A 6,000-nucleotide genomic window follows, 5' to 3' on the forward strand; every position below is an offset into this window, starting at 1 on the left:
TTATCTAAATGGTGAAAATGCCACAGCTGTTAATCAGACTCACTTTCACTTAACATATGCACCAAGAGATAGTTTCTCGCTTACGACCACACCGGCCTGAGTACGCCTGATCTCGTCTGATCTCGGAAGCTAAGCAGGGTCGGGCCTGGTTAGTACTTGGATGGGAGACCGCCTGGGAATACCAGGTGCTGTAAGCTTTCGTCAACTCTTTGTCCGTTTTTTCCACAAGGCTGAAATATGTGCCTTGCTTTGAAATAAGTAAGCAAGGTTAGTTTGTATTTCATCCAACAATCTGTGCTACAAAATTTCTACAGTATATGCAATTTTCCACTTTTTGAGTGACACAAAGATGCTTATCTAAATGTGAAAATGCAACAGCTGTTAATCAGACTCACTTTCACTTAACATAGTGCACCAAGAGATAGTTTCTCGCTTACGACCACACCGGCCTGAGTACGCCTGATCTCGTCTGATCTCGGAAGCTAAGCAGGGTCGGCCTGGTTAGTACTTGGATGGGAGACCGCCTGGGAATACCAGGTGCTGTAAGCTTTTTGTCAACTCTTTGTCCGTTTTTTCCCACCGAAGGCTGAAATATGTGCCCTTGCTTTGAAATAAGTAAGCAAGGTTAGTTTGTATTTCATCCAACAATCTGTGCTACAAATTATTTCTACAGTATATGCAATTTCTTCCACTTTTTGAGTGACACAAAGATGCTTATCTAAATGGTGAAAATGCAACAGCTGTTAATCAGACTCACTTTCACTTAACATAGTGCACCAAGAGATAGTTTCTCGCTTACGACCACACCCGCCTGAGTACGCTGATCTCGTCTGATCTCGGAAGCTAAGCAGGGTCGGGCCTGGTTAGTACTTGGATGGGAGACCGCCTGGGAATACCAGGTGCTGTAAGCTTTTTCAAACTCTTTGTCCGTTTTTTCCCCAAAGGCTGAAATATGTGCCCTTGCTTTGAAATAAGTAAGCAAGGTTAGTTTGTATTTCATCCAACAATCTGTGCTACAAATTATTTCTACAGTATATGCAATTTCTTCCACTTTTTGAGTGACACAAAGATGCATATCTAAATGGTGAAAATGCAACAGCTGTTAATCAGACTCACTTTCACTTAACATAGTGCACCAAGAGATAGTTTCTCGCTTACGACCACACCGGCCTGAGTACGCCTGATCTCGTCTGATCTCGGAAGCTAAGCAGGGTCGGGCCTGGTTTAGTACTTGGATGGGAGACCGCCTGGGAATACCAGGTGCTGTAGCTTTTCGTCAATCTTGTCTGTTTTTTCCCACAAGGCTGAAATATGTGCCCTTGCTTTGAAATAAGTAAGCAAGGTTAGTTTGTATTTCATCCAACAATCTGTGCTACAAATTATTTCTACAGTATATGCAATTTCTTCCACTTTTTGAGTGACACAAAGATGCTTATCTAAATGGTGAAAATGCAACAGCTGTTAATCAGACTCACTTTCACTTAACATAGTGCACCAAGAGATAGTTTCTCGCTTACGACCACACCGGCCTGAGTACGCCTGATCTCGTCTGATCTCGGAAGCTAAGCAGGGTCGGGCCTGGTTGTACTTGGATGGGAGACCTGGGAATACCAGGTGCTGTAAGCTTTTCGTCAACTCTTTGTCCGTTTTTCCACAAGGCTGAAATATGTGCCCTTGCTTTGAAATAAGTAAGCAAGGTTAGTTTGTATTTCATCCAACAATCTGTGCTACAAATTATTTCTACAGTAATGCCATTTCTTCCACTTTTGAGTGACACAAAAGATGCTTATCTAAATGGTGAAAAGGCAACAGCCTGTTAATCAAGACTCACTTCACTTACAACATAGTGCCCAAGAGATATGTTTGCTCGTCTTACGAACCCACAACCGCGGCCTGAGTACGCCTTGAGCTCGTCTGATCATCGGAAGCTAAGCAGGGTCGGGCCTGGGTTAGTACTGGGATGGGGGAGGAACCGCCTTGGGAAGACCAGTGCTGTAAAGCTTTTCAAGCAGTCAATCTTTGTCCGTTTTTTCCCACAAGGCTGAATATGTGCCCTTGCTTTGAAATAAGTAGCAAGGTTAGTTTGTATTTCATCCAACAATCTGTGCTACAAATTATTTCTACAGTATATGCAATTTGTTTCACTTTTTGAGTGACACAAAGATGCTTATCTAAATGGTGAAAATGCAACAGCTGTTAATCAGACTCACTTTCACTAACATAGTGCACCAAGAGATAGTTTCTCGCTTACGACCACACGGCCTGAGTACGCTGATCTCGTCTGATCTCGGAAGCTAAGCAGGGTCGGGCCTGGTTAGTACTGGATGGGAGACCGCCTGGGAATAACAGGTGCTGTAAGCTTTTCGTCAACTCTTTGTCCGTTTTTTTTCCCACAAGGCTGAAATATGTGCCCTTGCTTTGAAATAAGTAAGCAAGGTTAGTTTGTATTTCATCCACAATCTGTGCTACAAATTATTTCTACACAGTATATGCAATTTGTTCCACTTTTGAGTGAACACAAAGATGCTTATCTAAATGGTGAAAATGCAACAGCTGTTAATCAGACTCACTTTCACTTAACATAGTGCACCAAGAGATAGTGTTCTCGCTTACGACCACACCGGCCTGAGTACGCCTGATCTCGTCTGATCTCGGAAGCTAAGCAGGGTCAGGCCTGGTTAGTACTTGGATGGGAGACGCCTGGGAATACCAGGTGCTGTAAGCTTTTTCGTCAACTCTTTGTCCGTTTTTTCCCACAAGGCTGAAATATGTGCCCTTGTTTAAATAGCTAAGGTTAGTTTGTATTTCATCCACATCTGTGCTACAAATTATTTCTACAGTATATGCAATTTCTTCCACTTTTTGAGTGACACAAAGATGCTTATCTAAATGGTGAAAATGCAACAGCTGTTAATCAGACTCACTTTCACTTAACATAGTGCACCAAGAGATAGTTCTCGCTTACGACCACACCGGCCTGAGTACGCCTGATCTCGTCTGATCTCGGAAGCTAAGCAGGGTCGGGCCTGGTTAGTACTTGGATGGAGACCGCTGGGAATACCAGGTGCTGTAAGCTTTTCGTCAACTCTTTGTCTGTTTTTTCCCACAAGGCTGAAATATGTGCCTTGCTTTGAAATAAGTAAGCAAGGTTAGTTTGTATTTCATCCAACAATCTGTGCTACAAATTATTTCTACAGTATATGCAATTTCTTCCACTTTTTGAGTGACAACAAAGATGCTTATCTAAATGGTGAAATGCAACAAGCTGTTAATCAGACTCACTTCTTTCACTTAACATAGTGCACACAAGAGATAGTTTCTCGCTTAACGACCACGGCCTGAGTACGCCTGATCTCGTCTGATCTCGGAACTAAGCAGGGTCGGGCCTGGTTAGTACTTGGATGGGAGACCCGCCTGGGAATACCAGGGTGCTGTAAGCTTTTCGTCAAAGTCTTTGTCCGTTTTCCCACAAGGCTGAAATATGTGCCCCTGCTTTGAAATAAGTAAGCAAGGTTAGTTTGTATTTCATCCAACAATCTGTGCTACAATTAATTTCTACAGTAATATGCAATTTCTTCCACTTTTTGAGTGACAACAAAGATGCTTATCTAAATGGTGAAAATGCAACAGCTGTTAATCAGACTCACTTTCACTTAACATAGTGCACCAAGAGATAGTTTCTCGCTTACGACCCAACGGGCCTGAGTACGCCTGATCTCGTCTGATCTCGGAAGCTAAGCAGGGTCAGGCCTGGTTAGTACTTGGATGGGAGACTGCCTGGGAATACAGGTGCTGTAAGCTTTTTTCAACTCTTTGTCCGTTTTTTCCCAACAAGGCTGAAATATGTGCCCTTGCTTTGAAATAAGTAAGCAAGGTTAGTTTGTATTTCATCCAACAAATCTGTGCTACAAATTATTTCTAACAGTATATGCCATTTCTTCCAACTTTTTGAGTGACACAAAGATGCTTATCTAAATGGTGAAAATGCAACAGCTGTTAATCAGACTCCATTTTCACTTTAACATAGTGCACCAAGAGATAGCTTTCTCGCTTACGACCACACGGCCTGAGTACGCCTGATCCTCGTCTGATCTCGGAAGCTAAGCAGGGTCGGGCCTGGTTAGTACTTGGATGGGAGACTGCCTGGGAATACCAGGTGCTGTAAGCTTTCGTCAAATCTTTGTCCGTTTTTTTCCCACAAGGCTGAAATATGTGCCCTTGCTTTGAAATAAGTAAGCAAGGTTAGTTTGTATTTATCAACAATCTGTGCTACAATAAATTATTTCTACAGTATATGCAATTTGTTCCACTTTTTAGTGACACAAAGATGCTTTATCTAAATGGTGAAAAAGCAACAGCTGTTAATCAGACTCACTTTCACTTAACATAGTGCACCAAGAGATAGTTTCTCGCTTACGACCACACCGGCCTGAGTACGCCTGATCTCGTCTGATCTCGGAAGCTAAGCAGGGTCGGTCCTGGTTAGTACTTGTGATGGGAGACCGCCTGGGAATAACCAGGTGCTGTAAGCTTTTCGTCAACTCTTTGTCCGTTTTTTCCCACAAGGCTGAAATATGTGCCCTTGCTTTGAAATAAGTAAGCAAGGTTAGTTTGTATTTCATCCAAAATCTGTGCTACAAATTATTTCTACAGTATAGTGCAAATTTGCTTCCACTTTTTGAGTGACACAAAGATGCTTATCTAAATGGTGAAAATCAACAGCTGTTAATCAGACTCACTTTCACTTAACATAGTGCACAAGAGATAGTTTCTCGCTTGGGATTAACAACGAGAAGTTTGCGATAACTGGCAATGAATCTTTCACATCACTGTGGAGGAATTTTGGCCCACTCTCCTTTGCATAATTGTTTTAAGTCAGCCACATTAGAGGGTTTTAGAGCATGAACTTCCTTTTTAAGGTCACGCCACAGCATCTCAAGTGGATTCAAGTCCGGACTTTGACTACGCCACTCCAAAAACGTATTCTTTTTTTTTAGCCATTGAGGTGGACTTGGTGGTGTGTTTTGGATCACTTTCCTGCTGCAGAACCAAAGTGCGCTTCAGCTTGAGGTCACGAACTGATGGCAGGACATTCTCCCTCACGATTTTTTGGTAGAGAGCAGAATTCATGGTTCCATCAATCACAGAAAATCGTCCAGGTCCTAAAACAGCCCCAGACCATCACACTACTACCACCATATTTGACTGTTGGTATTATGTTCATTTTCTGAAATGCTGTGTTACTTTTACGCCAGATGTAATGGGACGCACACCTTCCAAAAAAGTTTAACTTTGTCCCGTCAGATCACAGAATATTTTCCCAAAAGTCTTGGGGATCATCAAGATGTTTTTTTGCCAAAAGTGAGACGAGCTTTTGTTCTTTTTGGTCAGCAGTGGTTTTCGCCTTGGAACTCTACCAAGGATGTAATTTTTGCCCAGTCTCTTTCTTATGTTATGAACACTGACCTTAACTGAGGCAAGTGAGTCCTGCAGTTCTTTAGATGTTGTGTTTCTTTTGTGACCTCTGAGTTGTCGCTGCGCTCTTGATTTAATTTTGGTAGGCTGGCCACACCAGGGAAGGTTCACCACTGTTACAAATGTTCCGCATTTGTGGATTTTTGTTCTCACTGGTTTGCTGGAGTCCCAAAGCATTAGAAATGGCTTTAACCCTTTCCAGACTGATAATGTCAATTACTTTGTCATCTGTTCCAGAATTTATTTGTATCGTGGCATATCTTGCTTTTTGAGGTCTGTTGGTCTACTTCACTTTGTCAGATGGGTTCTATTGAAGTTATTTCTTGATTAAACATGTCTTGCAGTTATCAGGCCTGGGTGTGGCTAGTGAAATTGAACTCAGCTTTCCAAAAAATGTGATTAACCACATTAATTCATGATTAACAAGGTGGGCATTACTTTTTCACAGGGCCATGAAGTTCAGATACTTTGATTTATTAAAAAAGCTAAAGTATCACTTAACCCAAGTAAACAGAAAATGCAGGT

General features: G+C 42.1%; 1 non-coding gene and 10 pseudogenes across 1 annotated transcript; all 11 read left to right on the forward strand.

Moving 5' to 3' along the window:
* Nucleotides 1-78: 78 nt before the first annotated feature.
* Nucleotides 79-197, forward strand: LOC116363593 (5S ribosomal RNA). Its single transcript, XR_004207868.1, has one exon. It is a non-coding gene; the product is annotated as a 5S ribosomal RNA (ribosomal RNA).
* A 234-nt stretch (nucleotides 198-431) lies between these two features.
* Nucleotides 432-549, forward strand: LOC116363603 (uncharacterized; annotated as a pseudogene).
* A 244-nt stretch (nucleotides 550-793) lies between these two features.
* On the forward strand, nucleotides 794-911 carry LOC116363602 (uncharacterized; annotated as a pseudogene).
* Nucleotides 912-1,152: 241 nt separating this feature from the next.
* Nucleotides 1,153-1,272, forward strand: LOC116363588 (uncharacterized; annotated as a pseudogene).
* A 239-nt stretch (nucleotides 1,273-1,511) lies between these two features.
* Nucleotides 1,512-1,626, forward strand: LOC116363585 (uncharacterized; annotated as a pseudogene).
* Nucleotides 1,627-2,245: 619 nt separating this feature from the next.
* On the forward strand, nucleotides 2,246-2,361 carry LOC116363598 (uncharacterized; annotated as a pseudogene).
* Nucleotides 2,362-2,607: 246 nt separating this feature from the next.
* On the forward strand, nucleotides 2,608-2,725 carry LOC116363586 (uncharacterized; annotated as a pseudogene).
* Nucleotides 2,726-2,959: 234 nt separating this feature from the next.
* Nucleotides 2,960-3,076, forward strand: LOC116363587 (uncharacterized; annotated as a pseudogene).
* A 607-nt stretch (nucleotides 3,077-3,683) lies between these two features.
* LOC116363591 (uncharacterized) lies at nucleotides 3,684-3,801 on the forward strand (annotated as a pseudogene).
* Nucleotides 3,802-4,049: 248 nt separating this feature from the next.
* On the forward strand, nucleotides 4,050-4,168 carry LOC116363592 (uncharacterized; annotated as a pseudogene).
* Nucleotides 4,169-4,411: 243 nt separating this feature from the next.
* On the forward strand, nucleotides 4,412-4,532 carry LOC116363590 (uncharacterized; annotated as a pseudogene).
* Nucleotides 4,533-6,000: the final 1,468 nt, after the last annotated feature.

The sequence above is a fragment of the Oncorhynchus kisutch genome, unplaced genomic scaffold (genome assembly GCF_002021735.2).
Source record: "Oncorhynchus kisutch isolate 150728-3 unplaced genomic scaffold, Okis_V2 scaffold952, whole genome shotgun sequence".
NCBI lineage: Eukaryota > Metazoa > Chordata > Actinopteri > Salmoniformes > Salmonidae > Oncorhynchus > Oncorhynchus kisutch.